This window comes from Hipposideros armiger, unplaced genomic scaffold, assembly GCF_001890085.2.
Source record: "Hipposideros armiger isolate ML-2016 unplaced genomic scaffold, ASM189008v1 scaffold_51, whole genome shotgun sequence".
Classification (NCBI taxonomy): Eukaryota; Metazoa; Chordata; class Mammalia; order Chiroptera; family Hipposideridae; genus Hipposideros; species Hipposideros armiger.
In genome coordinates, this window is record NW_017731401.1 from 5,004,133 (window position 1) to 5,021,250 (window position 17,118).

The 17,118-nt window shown below is 38.7% G+C and overlaps 1 protein-coding gene and 1 long non-coding RNA gene across 5 annotated transcripts in view; one reads left to right on the forward strand and one right to left on the reverse strand.

Annotated features, from left to right (window-relative positions):
- The window catches only part of LOC109381690 (uncharacterized), a 15,816-nt gene extending 8,890 nt beyond the window's left edge, over window positions 1-6,926 (reverse strand). The window contains exons 1-3 of one of the 2 annotated variants that reach the window (XR_002123798.1): window positions 6,793-6,926; window positions 4,467-4,523; window positions 275-483 (exon numbers count right to left, since the gene is read on the reverse strand). This is a non-coding gene — a long non-coding RNA (uncharacterized LOC109381690). Of the gene's footprint in view, window positions 1-44; window positions 484-4,466; window positions 4,524-6,792 lie in introns of those variants that run through there. The other variant, XR_002123797.1, reaches the window with a different exon arrangement.
- A 119-nt stretch (window positions 6,927-7,045) lies between these two features.
- The window catches only part of FRS2 (fibroblast growth factor receptor substrate 2), a 108,278-nt gene continuing 98,205 nt past the window's right edge, over window positions 7,046-17,118 (forward strand). For all 3 annotated transcript variants that reach the window (XM_019640550.1, XM_019640549.1, XM_019640551.1), the window contains exon 1: window positions 7,046-7,175. The gene's annotated coding sequence lies outside the window, so the exon portion shown is untranslated. The remainder of the gene's footprint in view (window positions 7,176-17,118) is intronic.

Consider the following 17,118-nt stretch of genomic DNA (forward strand, 5'->3'; position numbering starts at 1 on the left):
TATATATATATATATATATATATATATATGGGGTAACTCTGGATCTTTCTCTGTACATATATGCTTGTATATTCTAGGTGCATTGAGCTTATTGAAAGAATAAAATTTCAGCAGCTATTTACTATAAGGGAAACATTTAAATACATGTAGTTACAAACTATTGCTTAAGCATTCTTTCTTCCTTCACAAAAGGTCATTGGTCTTCTTGTTAGGGAATATTCTCTTTTTACTGTCTCCTAAAATACAATGTAGCTTTGCTTTTCTTCCTTATTACCTGGTCCCAAATATAATCTCCACATGTGCTCTATCTTTGTAGGTGAAATACTTCCTGCCTCAGTGAAATCTAGCTCCCAAATGAATTTCTGTTGGTTTGGAGAGCAACTTGAGGATTTTGCATTTGGCACCATTCAATTTCCTTGGCATCTCTCCATAGTCACCATTTAGAAAGCTCCTGGTCGGCAGGATTTCTCTCCATCATACACTCTGTGGAGATTAAAAAAGGATTGTATTACATTGGCTTGAAAATGTGATGGAAATGAAATTTGCTTTATGAAGAAAGAAAGCATTTGAAACTCAAATTGTTCCAATAGGATCCTTATACAAGGGATAGCTCTTGGTGGAGTAAAATGGTGCAAGTTCCTTCTTATTTGATTGCCGCTAAGTAAATATTAGTGTTTAAAATCACAAATAAAGCAAGTTACAAAACAATGATTATATTTATGTTCTAAAATATATGGGTGTATAGGTATATACTTATAATGCAATCTTGGATTAAGATCTTCAGAAAGGTCCTAAGCACTGAGTAGCTTATGGTGCATATGAATAATATCCAATTGTTTACCTTAAGATTAAAACCATGTTAAAATTAAATAAGTATAAGGCAGCTCCCAAAAATTCTGATTTTTTATTTTTTTGTGTGTGTGTGTCTATGCATTTGTAAAAACATCAAACTATAAAAATTTCTTTTCGGTCCTGTTTTGCTGGTGTCTTAAGTACAAACTTCCTCTGCCTATTAGGGAATTCTGTTTCATTTATGTGAAGGTAAATGCACAGAAACAGGTCTGGAAAGAAACATACCAAATCATTAACAGTGGTTACACCTGTGGAGAGCAGTGGGCCGGGGAATGGGGAGCATTGTGCTTCTCCATTTTATTTTATATTTTTCCCTAATCATCTATAACCAAAATGTAGTCATTTATTTCATGCACAATTATTAAAAACAAACAAACAAATAAGTAAACACACCGGGAAAGTAAAATTCTTCACCTTTTCTCTTTCTATCAAAGTTTAATATTAAAGTGCTTATATTTGATAAATGTTGATGTAATCTAGAGAGGGGCTCAAATCATCCTCCAAATTGAATATGTTGATTTTTCTTCCTCTGTTATCCAATGACATGGTTAGATAGCTGCCCACTATTAGTTATTTTCCAGATATTGCTGCTAGGCATCATCACCACTAACATTGAATGAGCTCTTACAGTCTGCCAGGCACTGGTACAGAGCTCTGTGTGTACTAACGCAGCAATCCTGCGAGGTGGAATTATGATTACTGTCATTTTACAGTTGAGGACATAGAGGCTGGAAAGTTGACTATGTTGAGCAAACGAGGTCACACCGCTAGCAAATGATGGCACTGAGATGGCTCTCTGGCAGACTGAGTTCATATTCTGCCTCGGAAAGAAGGAGGGAGTGGAACCAGTCTGTGGTTTGAGAGTTTTACTTTATTTCATAGTTGGCATATACACTTTTGTCTAATTGGGAGCTGACTAAAGGCATCTGGGTCTGGTTGATGTGTTGGTTGAAAATTACTATTATTACGAGGATGATTATTATAGCATTTAGTAATTATGCAGTGCTTTATACTTCAAAGAACAGCGCTTTAAAATCATTTATTAGCTATGACTCACAACATCTCTATGATATAAAGATACACTTATCATGCATATTTTGCAGAAAGAGAAACTGAGGCAGAGTAAGCTGAGCCACATCTTCATAAGGAAGAGTGAAGGTGGAATGCAACCTCTTACATTCCTGACACTCCATAAACGACTCATTCTGAACAACAGAAATTTAATTCTTTAAACCTTTTCAAGGAAGGGGTCAGTTCCAATATTTTTCCTCAATATTTCATTACAAACTAAATGTAAAATATACTAAAAATTGATGACCACTTCCTTTTAGGGTCTCTATTTTGGAGCGTTTACTTCATTCATGTCAATGTGACATTTTTGCTCAAATTCATCCTTGCTGTCTCCCATTTCTCCACACAAGCACAATTTGACTACAGATATTGGTTTTCAGTGTCAATATTACATTGCTTCAAATTGCTTCCGTTGTTTTTAAATGATGCCTTTTGTTCACCACATGCATGGGACTCTTCATAACGTGCAATAAAAACAAACTTTATGCAAGAATTATACTGGAATTAAAGGAAGTCTTAGATGTCTGGTAGTTTGTATACTTCAAAACTGAAGATTATAAACATGTCAATATGACTTGGGGTGGGAGAAGGAGAGAGATGAGAAGGACCTCTGTGGGTTTATTACAGCACCCTATAAAAGGCCTGGAAGAAATACATGCACTCGTCCATAAACCTGGTTGTCACTTTTAGTTGAGAGGCAGTCATGACCATAGCACATGGGAAAGGCTCAATAAATATTAATTTAGTGGTTAAGACCATGTCTGTGGAGGCAGACTGCCTGGATTCTAACCCTGGCTCCATTACTTGCTAGTTACCTGAACTAGCTGTGCTATGTTTCACAATCCAGAAGGGGAAAGAAAAAAAAAGAGGATCACACTCCATGAAGTTAGTTATTATGAAATTTAACTTATTCAAGTATTTGCTGTTATCTGTCTTTTCTATTTCCAAGACAAGTGACAAATAACATTAGCTAGTACTCCATTAAAATGGCGGTGATAATGATATTTATAATTTGATGTCTGCACTTGTCTGGCTTGTTTAGAAATGGTACAACATGGTACCCCACAATTTTCTATCCCAGAAAAACAATTTAAAATTACCTCAAAATACATTGGAATAAATAGTTATCAGCACAATGTAAAATGTATAAAGCAGAATTTTATACTTATTTCTCTAAAACATCCATATGATCCCACACCCCAGTGGCTCCAAACTCAGTGCCTACCAAGAAGATTTCACATGTGAATGAGTCCAACTCACTCTACTACCTGAGCAAATCTGCTGCATCTGAGCTGAAGATACTGATGACTTGTAGGATGGACGCCCAGTCTGCCGGTGTCTAAATTTTCAAGAGACCCCAGAAACTAGGATTATTTTTTTTAATGTGACATGTCTCAATTTAAATTTTTTTGGCTCAATGTATTCCTTGGTACAAAGAAATACATTTCTCTGCCAATTATACCAGTACCTACACACAAGTGCATTGTGCTGTTATTCATATCAGCAAATGCTTTTCAAGCACTTGTGCCAAGGCACAAATACAAGGTGAGGAAGACAATATAAGACAGTCCTCAAGAAACTCACAAGCCTAGTGGAGAGATAGGTAATAATGTCACAGGACAGAGTGTAAAATGCCATTGCAGTGTGGAACCCAGGGCGTGAGCCTGGTGGCTTAAGTATTTGATCAGGCCCACTTTCAATAAAACAAAAAAACAAAGAACCTCATTATTTGAAAGTTTGGCAAATTGTGGACACCCAAGTAGATGGTTCTTTTGTTTAACAAAACACCTTAATGGATTTTGGGGGTGGGAGCTATGCAGAGACTGGGCCACAGCCTTGCACAGTGCCAGGGGAACAACTCCTATTGGGGCCTGTGCAATTGGCACCCCTTTGAGCACCACTCAGGTTGTAGTCATTGAGAATGATACCTCCTGGAATTGTGCAACCCAGTTGAACCTGTCAATAGACGTAGGCCTGAAGTCTGGCCTGAGAGGAGGATTGAGCTAAATCCTTCCACATGACAAAGTAAGAGGCATTTTAAGTCTTCACCTAGTGGACAGAGGCTGGAAGGTGGAGGGGTGCCTGTAATGGGGAGAAGAAAAGGGTTTGGAGAAAACATCTCTAGGAGGAGGATGAGCCAGCAACTTGGCAACAACTTGGATGGAACCCATGAACCTGGTGAGAAATTCCCCATAATTTTGAAAAGAGACACATAAAATCCTCTGTCATTTTCTCTAACCCCCAGGAGATACTGACAAATGAAGTCAAACAACTTTTTCTTTGGCATCAAATATAGCCTTTGAACCCCTTGTGTATGAATTAGGAGATAACCAGGAAAGGTTCAACACGTGAGCTCACCTAGCAACACTTGGCTAAACATAAAATACTATAATAACTTGCGTTTTTACTGTTTTTCTTCAAAAAGCCCAAAGCGCTTATACTTTTATTTCCTCATTTGTTCTAACATTCCAGTGTGGGAGGGGCAGACTTATGATAACATTATTTATAGATGGAGAAATTGAAACAGAAATGACATCACTTACTCAATGTTGCATAGTTGGGGTGACAGAGCCCACACTGGATTTTGGTTTTCCAAGCTCCTGCCACGAAATGGAAAGATCATGAGTTTTGGAATTACAGGGATCTTTGTTTGAATAATCCTGATTTCTGGCCCTTAATAAGAATGTGGCCTTAAGTCAATTACTTCATCTAAGTCTCCGTTTTTCTGTTTTGTAAAAATAAGACCATAAAACTTCACAGTAGTGAAGATTAATTTAGAAAATGCATGTGAAAGCCCTGGCACAGAGTAGTTCTCAAAAGAGATTAGTTCTACCCCCAATCTAACATTATCTAGGTAAATTTTACTACAAATTTGAAGTAATAAAAAAAAAAGAATCCTACATTAATACTAATTTTTTTTCTAGCCTCATCTCCCACTGAGAGCAAAACATGAATACAAATGCTTCAATACGTCATTTAATTCAACGGAAAAACATTTGTTTCAGTAGGGTTATTCCTGCTGGGGGAAATTAGGAAAAAAAGAGGAATATGTGGAAGATAAGATGGTAGAATGCAGTGGTTCTAAAACTTGAGAATGTACCAGAATCACCTGGAAGGCCTATGAAAACACGGATTTCTGGGCCCCGTCCCAGAGTTTCTGATTCACAAGGTCTGGAGTGGGGCCTAATAATTTGCATTTGTAACAAGTTCACAGTTGATGTGGATGCTGCTAGTCCAGAGACTAGACCTCAGAGAAGCACTAGTATGGTAAAGTATAATTCTGGGGGTGGGGCCCTGCAATCTGTGGTTTACCAAGACCTCCAGGTAATTTTGATGCACTCTAAAGTTTGAGAAACACTGGCATAGTGGTGAAAAGCATCTGAGGAGACAGACCCATCCTTGAGTTCCTGGCTGCACCATTTACTAGTTAGATGACCAGGCTCAATGACAAACATTTAGCACTTCTGCCTCTCTCAGGGAGCCTGATAATGTCTGAGATTCAGGATTCCTCTCCCTCTCCCTCTAAACCCTTGGTGGAAAGAGAAGTTAGTGAGTCCTGCCCACCCAGACCCTGTATTTTACTCCTTCACACTCTAAGGTACGAGAGACTGCTTAAATTGGGATATTAGGGAAGTATTTACAAACACTTCTGCGTTCACAAAAATTGACAAGATAGAGCTGTAAATAAAGCCAACAGCAGAGGCACTGTTTGCATTCTTAAATTTGGAATAATGGGTTCTGAACATTTCCATTGCCCCTGCCTTTCTAAGTAGAAAAAACTTAAAAATCTTGTTCCCCCCCGTTTTCAGAAATGCTTGTAAATACGTTTTCACGGAGTCTACTGTATCTGGCCTGAGATACAGAATCTACCTCAGAAGTTTGATGCCTTCCTGAGTTTGTGGCTAAGGAATTCCCCCCTCCCCCTTTCTTTCCCTGCCTGGCAGCTGACTCTGTGGGTCCTTTTACCATCTTGACTTACAGCCTTACAAGTATCCAGGCTGGCCTCAGGACATTCTTTGGCTCACCACCTATCTTCATTTTTCCCAATGCAAAAAACCTCTACTCTTCCTTTATTTCCTTAACTAACCTTTTCTATTGCCTATTGCTAATCCACAGTTTTTCAAATTACCCCCTGCTAGAGTAACTCCACTGGAAGAAAAATTGTTTTTAGTGATAATGAGGTATGAGCATTGATTTTTACCCAGTCCTACGTTGGTACTAGGTACACTGAAGTGTTTATCGTGCATTTTCATTTTAAATTCCTACAACAATCCAGAGATCACCGGTATATATGTTTACGCGCGCGCGCACGCACACACACACACACACACACACACACACACACACACACACACACACACCAAATATATTACAAATGATGAAACCGAGGCTTAGAAAGGTAAAGCAACTTGCTCAGGGTGAGAAAGAAAAAGTAAGTAACAGATAACAGGATCCAGGTAATAAGATTCCAGAGCCCCTAGCTCTTGGTCTCCATTGAAATTCCAAGTGATGATGGACTGCAGGGACATAATTTGATCCCTGTACTTAGAGAATTAAAAAATCTTGTTAGGGGTAGATGAGATTTATACACACACCACCAGTTAAAATCAAGAGCCAACGTTTGTGGTATGTGGTTTGGTGTTTTTGACAGGTTTCCCCTTTTTCAAGATGTACATTAATAGCACCAATCTCAAGGGGCTTGGGGACGATTAACTGAGTGAAGCACCTCAAGCACTTAATACGGTGCCTACCTACCACGTAGTAAGCGTTCAGTAAATGTTAACTTTTATTTTTAAAGGAGGCAGATGGGAGTGGAGAGAATACTGGAGAGAGACGGGAGGCAGGGTGTTTGCGCTGGACCCCTGGTACCTAAATTCTCCGGGCCTCGGTTTGCTTGTCTGAAACGGAACAACACGCAAAGCAGCGGTAGCCAGGGGAACCGAGGGTCGGTGAGGCAGAAAGGTTGATTGACCGGTCCGGGGCGGACTTGCGGGCGGCCCGCAGGGGAGGCCCCGCCCCGCCCCGCCTGGGCGGTCCTAGCAGCCCGAGCCCGCGAGCAGTTCCGGTGCCAAAACCCTTCCCTCCCCCGCTCCCCCGGAAGTACTTTTTCAAGGTTCGGGCTGGAGAGAGGCCTTGTAGGCACAGCCGCAGAAGCTCCATCAGCTCCAAGTAGGGGCTCCTACGCGGATCGGAGCCCGGGGGTCCGCGCCCAGCGACCTGCGCCCTGACCCCTCCCAGCGCGCGGGCCGATGGTGAGTGGCCTGGGGAGCGGACCGGGACGGCTGCTGGCCGCATCGGAGCTGGCGCTTTCGGGCCCCCGCTACCCGCTCCGGGCTGCGGGCTGGGCTGTCGCGGTTCGGGGAAGCGGGTTGTCGACCGCCGCGGTCTTTGCCGAACCCGCGGGGCGGGAAGGAGCGGGCGGCGGCGCCGTGGGGTGGGCGGGGCGGAGCCGGGGAGGGGGGTTCCCGGAGCTGTTGTTGCTGTTGGGACTCGAGAGTGGGGATGGGCTGGGCCGCGGTCCATCCGATCCCCTCTTTTCTGCTCCCCCAAATCTTTGCGCTGCCTCCCGGATTTGGTTTTCTGTGTCCGACCTGTGGCTGGGAACCTGGACACCGGACCCAATCTTGAGCTCCAATTCCCGATTCGCGTTCTCTGGATCTGTCTTTAGGCTCAGTAATTAGCCCGGGTCCCTAGGGTGTCGTCTCCTAAGTCCCAGGGCCGGTGATGAGTGTGTACATGCCGGGGATCTTTTGCAAAGCTTTTCATCCAGACGCGTTTAGGGGTTGCCTGGGATCGATTTGGACTGCTCTCGGTACCGGTTCTGGATACGTAGATGAGTGTGGCACCAGCGCGTCTCCCATGATCTTTACTCACTGGAAAGCTTGCTCAAGCTCTCGGTGAAGTCACTTCTTAAAACAAACAACTTGCTTGAAGAAAATCAGTGGTTCAGATAAGTTTTCTTGCAGACGTAAGAAATGATGCTGTTCTCTAATCTGTGTTCCTAATTCCTGTGGCCATCTGAAGTCACAGTTCCACGATGAGTTCAGCCTGCGGTTGCACGATTTGATTGCAGAGGGTTGGAGAGTTATTATACCCCCTCTTTCCCGAAGTTTGTATACCTTCCTATTTGAAACTGTCATTTTCCTTAACTTTTAAAGAAAAATTGTTCGAGGTAACTCCTGAGAGGGTCCTTATCCTCTTACAGCTGTTGCTGTGATCCAGAGAGGTTCACGTGGGCAGAAGTGATTTTATTATTACTTTTTTAACTTATAAAGTGTTTACCTCGGATACATTGAGTTTCCGGGAGGAGAAAGTAAGGTAGGCATTTTTAGTAAACAGATTTTAGGTTATAAGTTACTGCTGAAAGATTTCTAGGAAATAAAGATTTCCCACATTTAATAGTGATTTTCAGTTATCATAAGGGAATGAATGCAGTTACTTACTGCAGGTTATGACTATCAGCAGATGGTCATCGTTTTTGCAGTGTAAAGTGTCCACAAACCACCTTTGTGAAACCAGGGACACTTTCCTGCACTTCTCATCATGTGCTTATATTAGGACTTATACTGTAGTTTTTTGGGTATTTACTTACCTCATTCTCCTCCCACCACTGGCAGGGGAGGTAATATCATGAATTAGAGAAAATAGACTGAAGTGACAAGTTCAGTGAGCTCTCCCATGCAAAAGAAAATTTATTTCAAGGTTGTTGATCTTCCAACAGGCAAAAGGTTCCCGGAAAAGATTGTGGAGGGAAGATTAGTTGCCTGAAATTTACATTTAGATAGAAACTGTAGATTCTTAGCCATTTGAAGTGGTTAATTGTTTAGAGCATATGGTTGGAATATTGGAGTTGAGAGAATCAGCAAAAGGAGATATGGTTATGGATTCGTACTGATCGTAGTTAATGTGTTTTGAAGGGAAATGTTTCAAGAATTGTAACAGCAGAAAAAGGTACTTGGGAGAAAATCAGATATTCATAGGCATTGTAAATTTTATTATGTTCGGGTCAGTTCAAAGGATATTGAACATGTGCATTCTCAATTATGTTATTCAAGTCAATTCAACAGATATTGAACATTTGCTATATTAGGCAGCCACATAGTGAGCAAATAAAGATACAGCCCTAACAACTAAGATTCAGGTTTTGGCAATAATTTTCTCCTGTGTGTCAGAAGTCATGAAGAGGGGAATTGTATCATTCAATCATATTAAAACATTTTTCTAGTTGGAGGTGGTGGTGTGTGCTTCATGATTAGGCTTTATAGGATACAAGGATTAAGTCTTTTGTCTTTAGGAATTTGAAATCGAGAAGGGATGTAAGATATTTGCATAAAAATTTACAACATAAACAAATATATGTAAATACTTACCATATGAGTGGTTTGACCTAAAGTTTGGAGTTGTAGGAAAGGAAAATGTATTTATTTTTAGCAAGAGTAATAATGAAAAGTGGTGGAGGTAGTAACACTTATGAAGTTAGCTCTAAAGCTATTATTTATTGAGCACTTAGAGCCATGCTCCCTGATAGTTGTGTTAACATACATTTTCTAAGCTTCAGAACAATATATAAGCATCTTTCTTAATAATGAGGACATTGGTGCTCACATATGTTAAGTAACTCACGGAGACTATATGGCTAGCAGGTAACTGAGTACGATTTTGAATCCAAATTGCTTGGTGCCAAAGCCTGTGTGTTTCCACTACGTCATGCTACCTCCCAATAAACTAGGAACCTGAGTTCAACATTTCAGAGAGTAAGACTTTTCTAAGACAAAAATTTAAGGATTGGGAGTAGGTGAATGAAGAAGGCTTTTTGAATAAAAGGAATGATGTGAGCACAAGTGTGGAGGTGGCAAAGCTCATTGTGTACTCAAAGAAAAGTTAGTGGACCAGATTACCTACCTAGAATATAGGGTTCATTTTGGGGAATAAGAGGTGAGGTTTGAAATTTAATTTGGGTCTAGAATATGTTTAAATGCTGTATTTAGGAGTTCAACATTTGGGAGGTAATGAGAAACTACTGAAGTATTAATAGTGTAGTGTGTAGAATGATTTGTTGTAGAAAGCTGACTTTCAATATAGACTTGACCCTTGAACAACACACGTTAGAACTGAGTGGGGCCACTTATACATGAATTTTTTTCAGTAAATGCATACAGTACTGTAAATATATTTTCTTTATGGTTTCCTTAATAACATTTCCTTTTCTCTAGTTTACTTTATTGTAAGAATATGGCATATAATACATATACAAAATATGTTAATCGGTTGTTCATGTTATCAGTAAGGCCTCCAGTCAACAGTAGGCTATTACTTAAGTTTTGGGGGAGTTAAAAGTTACACATAGATTTTTCGACTGTGTGTGGGGTTGTTGCCCCTAACCCTTACATTGCACAGGGGTCAACTGTAGTGTAAATACTGCGCAAGTGCAGTGGCATTGGGATGATTTAGTAGGTGGGTGGGAGGAAGGACTGTTGGGAAACTTTTGGAGAAAGTGAAAGTTGAAGGCTCCACTCATTTTAAGTGTGGGTGATGGTGATGGTGATGCTTTTATTAAAAATATGGGCAAGGAAGTACATAATGAAATCAGTTTTGAATATGTTGAGTATGTTTTTTATATACTTGCCAAACACTAGAAATGTCCTGAGGCTTTTGGAAATGTGGGTTTGTAGTTCATGAGAGAGGGCAGTGCTAGGCATATATTAAACATGGGTGGAGACAATAATACAAATAGATACACTAGTTGAATCTGTATCTAGATGAACGAATGAAGGGAGAGCTTACAGGCAAAAGAAAAAAAGACCTTTATTTTACTCATAGATGGCATCTGTTTAAAACAAGGAAAAGATACTAAATAGATAATTTTATATAGTAGGTAAAAAATTGATAGCCTGTTGATTACTCCCTCACATTGCAGATTCAGATGGGGTAGATCTGACCATTGAAAATCCAATTGGGAATAAAATTTTCTTGACCTTGTTAGCAAGAATACTATGCTGTCTATTATTGCCCTATTTCAGGGAGGATGAACTATTGTGTTTCAGACTCATTGGGTCCAGCTTGTCAGACTTTGATTACTTAAGAGCTGTTTGGTTGTTTCATTTGGACATTTGCTGGCAAATGATATGTGAGGGTTTAGAAGCAAATCTCTGATACAGTATTCTATTTATTTATATGTATAACTTTCAATTTTGGTTTCAATATCAAGAACCTCTAAACAGTGAAAGGTAATTTTTGTGCCTCGTATTACTACTGGCTACTGATAGTGTCTTTCGTAGAAAATGGTATTTAGTTACATATTTTTCTTCTAAGTACTTTTGATTAACATGAGTAGTTTTGTCTCCAATGTTTTGATTATACTAGAGGGATAGAATAAGATACTTTTTAAGCATCATGTATATAATGACACATATAAAAACTATTTTAATTTGGAAACTAAGAACTATAGATATATAAAATTTTGTGTTTTTCTGTTTAGATATTTAAATAGGGGAAATCTGTATTAATGTGTAAAAGATTGTAATAGTTTGCAGAATGAGGCTTAGAGTTATAACTTTTGAGGTCAAGTTTATTAATTTTAGACTGAGTTTCCATGGAAGTGTTTATTTCCTTTTTGAAATTAATACGTTCAATTTGTTTTTCAGGAAAATGTTTTTCACAATATCACAGCACTTGGAATGTCTTAAGAGTCCTGCGTCAGTGTTGGAGGCAGGGGGTTTTGTGTGTGCTTTGTCTGGGCTGGTTGGCTTAGTTGCAGTGAGCCTGGTATTAATGAGGCAAAGGTCAGGAGTTCCATTTAGCTTCAGTCTGAATGATGGCCAGGGAGTACACCTCTCAGTCCCGCCAGCTGTCTTGGAAATTCCTCGGTTGTCATTGGTCACAAAGGTGACTGGATTAGGGTGGATCTTTATAGCACTGGAAGAATATTAGAGGAAATTTAGTATAATGGTTAGGAACTCTGACTCTGGAATTAGACAGAGCTGTGTCAAAATTCTTGGTCTGCGACCTTGGGAGAGTCCCTAAACCCCTCCAAGCCTCTTATTTCCTCATTATTGAATAGGTTAATATTTGGTTTGGGCATGTCCTACTGTTGCTTGCTTTTTCCACGTGGGAGTTAGTTGCTTAGACCTGTGGTTCCCAAATGCTTTGCTATGGAGTGGTGTCAGTCTGTGACAAAGTTTTCACTTTTCTGAAGTAAAATGAGAATGAGTTACCTTTTCATAAAGCTCAATCTATTGAATTTAAAAGATAATATTTGAAAATTACTTTTTACCATTTTTGGTATAAAACAGTTTTTTTTAATGAAATAATGGTGACAGTAATTGATATTTTCTTTTGAAATGTCTTTGGAAAAATAAAAGGTGGCAACTCTATGCAGATCCCTCAGTTATTATTTTTTTTTAAGATTATGGTTCTGTGAAATCTGATAATCTTGGCTTAAATAGAACCAAGGGATTGAGGGAAAGTACTCATCCAACATATTTATGCATATTCAAATTAGGTTTGTGGCACATTCTACCCTTCTGTTACCCTCCAGGGGCTGTATTGTGATTCTCACCACCATTGAATTTAATTTTGTCACATTTTATATTAATATTTACAGTACATTTCAAGAAGCAGTTCAGATTGTTTTCAGTTGAGTTCGAACAAGTTGCTCCAAATTACTTGTTTAAGGCTGTTTCTCAACCGGATTCCCAGGAGGAAACTGGCAAACTGGGGGTGCTGCTGTAAGTCATTGTTGATTAGCCAACAAGATAAATAACTCGCCTTTGACATAGTGAAGTAGTAGAAATTGGCTTTCCTTTTCACCTCTTTCTGCAGGAAAGATCCTTGAAGTTAGAGTGAGAAAAGCTGTTTTATTTAATACAGCAAGTAAACCTTGTACAAATACCAGTATTCAGAATGCTTTCTAGAGAAAGAATAGTTCAGCACTTTGCATAATGAGTTATGTAAGTAGAGCCACAGAAGTCCTCTTGGGGGACACAAACCAATTATTAGCATAAGCGTTTATAGAAATAGCATTCAGTTGTCTGGATGAGAAGCTTATTGACTCCCTGGTTCACTTAGAGAGAGGGAGGGGGAGGGGGAGGGGGAGAGGGAGAGAGAGAGGTGNAGGGGAGTAGGGTGGGGGTTGGTTTAAGGTGCAAACCTAGCCTAAGTGACTGTTAAATTAAGGCTTAATGTTTCCTTTGAGTGTTTTTGGTTTAAGTAATTTAAAACATTGGGAGTACTATAGAAATACTTAGAAATGTACGTTAGAATGCCTAAAACAAAATGTTCATGTTAGGTTGAAATAGCCTAAGCCTTCTCTCCTTTACTTTTAAAGAAAAATGGAAACCTCCACTGCTTTAGATATTCAGGATGTTATTGTTTTATAGTTTTGTTTATATCATTGTTTCTGGTAAATAAAACTCATATAGAATTCATTTATTTTAACAATGCTTAAATTTTTCCTACAAAGCACTCCTCATGGCAGAAATGAATGGTATGATCAGAAGTCTAACGATACAGCCCAAAGTGTCCTGTGATAGAAGCCAATACTATGGCGCTTGGGTTCTGAGAAAAGAAGCTTTTATTGCGAGGCCGACTGGCAAGGAGACTGGAGGCTAGGCTCAAATCTGTCTTCTGTGATCCCGGGTTCAGGACAAGATGTGAGGGGTTTCAGGAAGGGATCTTCGTGGACAAAGGGTCCTCATTCAGGTTCTGATGTCCCAGTCCTCCGTTGGTTCTGTTGGGAGGGGGGCGGGGACGGAGCAGTTAAGGGTTCATGGGGGTTACTCATAAGTGTGTATCCAAGGTTTAAACTTTGGTTTCCTAATATCTTAATATATAAAGCAGTTCCGGGTCTTGTTAGAAACAGGATAGGACCAGTTTGAGCTGGTCCTACAGTTACATAAGTGGAACATTTCATGATGCCTACAGGGTTTTATTTTTAAAATTCATATGAATTTTGCATTTTGCCATTTTACATGTATGTAAACAGTGTTTTAAAAGTACTGTCAACTGAAATTGGTGCCTCCAAAAAGGGATGATATGTGTTCATCCTGTGGATTTTTGTATTCCTGTGACATGGCTTTTGTATTACAATTTAGTAGCACTGGGCTTAACTATTTAATTTTGGCTCTTTAAAAAAAAATACTTTGTTCTCATGGTTTTTGGTGGAGCATGGGAGATGGTAAACAATTCCTGACACTTTCTATATATTTTTAACAAACAGCAAACTTTTAAAAATATTATTAAGGAGCTGTAGTTTCACAGAAATAAAATAATTTAATGATTTTAAAAGGAGATTTAATCAATTTTAAGATGTTCTTTTATATTTAAGGTTATTCAGTTATGAATATATTTCTAGTGTTATAAAAATATAGCAGCACTGTCTAATAGAACTTTTTGCAATTATGGAAATGTTCTGTATGTGTGCTTTTCAATATAATGGCCTTTATATACTGAACATAAAATGTATCTAGTGTTAACAGAGGAATACATTTTAAAAATTTATTTAATTTTAATTAGTTTAAATGTGAATAGCCACATGTGGCTGGTGGCTACAGTGTAGCTCTCTAGGGTTAGGAAGACCAGGATGAAGAGAGGTTAGAAGTCTTCATGGCATCCCTCAGCTCAGCTATAGGCAAGGATTAGGCTCTTCATAAGTATTTGTTGAATGAAACAATGACTCTTTTCATTGTTTCAATTTTAAAGACCAAGGTTTGTGAAGTATTCTGGATTTTTCAGGGAGTCATCACTGGTCATTTGATTTTTTTCCTTGTGCTGATTTATAAAATTTACTTTTATTGCAAAAGCATACAGTATAATAAGTGCACAGTTTAAATAATTATAAAATGTACTACCATGTATCAGTAATTAGCTTAGAAAATAGAACACTGTCAGCCTCTTTGAACCTTTTTTATACTTACTCCTCACATCTTGTGTTCTCTGACATGCTTCCTAAGTAACCATCATCCCCTTGTGTTAATCATTCCCTTGCTTTCTTTTTAATGTTAATGAATGTATTTTTAAAAATTCCATTTCCCTCTCTCTTCAAGTTTGGGAATTAGATTCTATGCAGTTTTCCCTGTCTCCCAACAAATTAGATGTTACTGTTGTTTGAAACACTGTTGCTTTGATATGCCTGTATATTTACAAGTGTCTTTGCTCATCATTTCCATTTGCATCTCGACCTCCTGTATGAGATCTGAGGTCATTTTTCTCTCTGCCTGAAATATAGCTTTTAGAATATTCTGTAGTGAGGGTCTGTTGTTGGAAAACTTTTTATTTGGTTGAAATATCTTTATCTTAGTTTCATTCCTGAAGATAGTTAGTTTCTAAGTGTGCATTCTATGCTAGCAGTTATTGTTTTCTTTGTTCATTATTGATATTATTTAATATTGTTGTATTTCCTTCTGGCTTTTATTGCTGTTCAAAAATCTGTAATCCATGTAATTGTTATTCCCTTATAAGTATCTGTTTTTTCATTATAGCTATTGGATTGTCAGAAGTCATGACGCATTTTTGCAATGAAAAACATAGAAAAATACGTCACGACTTTTCAGACAACCCAGTTTTTTTTTTTTTAATTTAAAAGATTTTATTGGGGAATTGGGGGAGGGGAATCAGCCAAGTTGTTGTTCTTCAGTCTTAGTTGTGGAGGGCGCCAGTCGCCACCTGGCTTCCGGTCGGCAGCTCGTGGTCCCTAAGCTCAGTGTGCTGTGTTCAATCTTAGTTGCAGGTGGGCGTAGCCACCATCCCATGCGGGAGTCAAACCAGCAGCCTTGTTGTTAAGAGCGCACTCTATCCGCTGAGTCATCCAGGCAGCAGCTCAGCTCAAGCTGCCAAGTTCAGTCTTAGCTGCGGGTAGGCATAGCCCACCACTGAACAGGCAGTCTAGTTATACCAGCTGAGCCATCCTGCCACCTGTTGGCAGCTCAGTGACAGCTCAGCTCGGGCACAGCGTCACTGGCCCATGTGGGAATCGAACCGGCGGCCCTGTTGCTCAGAGCTCGTGCTGTTAAGCCAACTCTTAACCAACTGAGCCACTTAGCTGGCCCTCCCAATAGTTTTTGAACCTTTGTCCTTGGTGCTTTACACTTTCATTTTGATATGTCTAGAAGTTGATTTCTTTTTATTTATCATGCAGTAGGGTTTGGAATCTGAAAATTGATGTCTTTCAACAATTTTGGAGAACTTGCCAATTTTCTCCTCAAATTTTATCTTCCATATTTTCTACCTGGAATTTGTATTTGAAGTTTGTTAATATTCTTGCCCTACCCTCCATGTCTCTTAACCTTTCATATTTTTCATTTCTTTATCTTTCTGTGTTGTGTTCTGGATCATTAGTGTCTTCCAGCTAGCCATTTCTTGCTTCAGCTGTGTTCAACTAGTTTACTGAATTTTAGAACTTTTTTCTACTTTATTTTAACTATACATACATTTTTTATTGTAAAATACACATATAGAATTTACCATTTTAACTATTTTAAAGTGTCCAGTTAGTTCAGTGGCATTAAGTACATTCACATTTTTGTGCAGCCATCACCACTGTTCATCTCCAGAGCTTTTCTTCGTCTTCACAAATGGAAAAACAATAATTCCCCATTTCCCACTTCCGCAGCAACTGGCAACTCTTTTACTTTCTGTCTCTGTGAATTTGACTATTTTAGGTACCTGATATAGGTGGATCATATAATATTTTTCTTTTGTGTCTGACCTGTTTCTCTTAGCATAGTATCTTTAAGGTTCATCCATGTTGTAGCATGTTCATTAAGTTTTTAAAATTTTCATGTATTTATTTTGTTTCTAGAAGTTTCATTTAGTTCCTTTAAAAGACTGCTTTAATCTTTTTTTGTAATCGTATTCCTTTTCTTGATCATGTTCTCAAGATTTTCTTAAAAACCTGTTAAATATATATATATTTAATATGCATGTTATATGTATTATTTTATATTTGTGTCTGATAATTCCAATATTTTTGCAGTTATGATTCTGCTGTTTGTTTTACTGGCTCTTGCTCATGGTGCCATGCTTTCTTATCTGTTTAGTAATTTGACTGTGAACTTTCTTAGAACTTTCTTTGTATTAATTTTGCAGAGTGTTTTCAATAGTACTTTAAAATTGTATGGCTTAGAGCTTATAAGTGAACCCCTGCAGGTTAGTACCCTGTTTTCTTAAACATTTTTATTTTTATTTTTTTTTATTGGG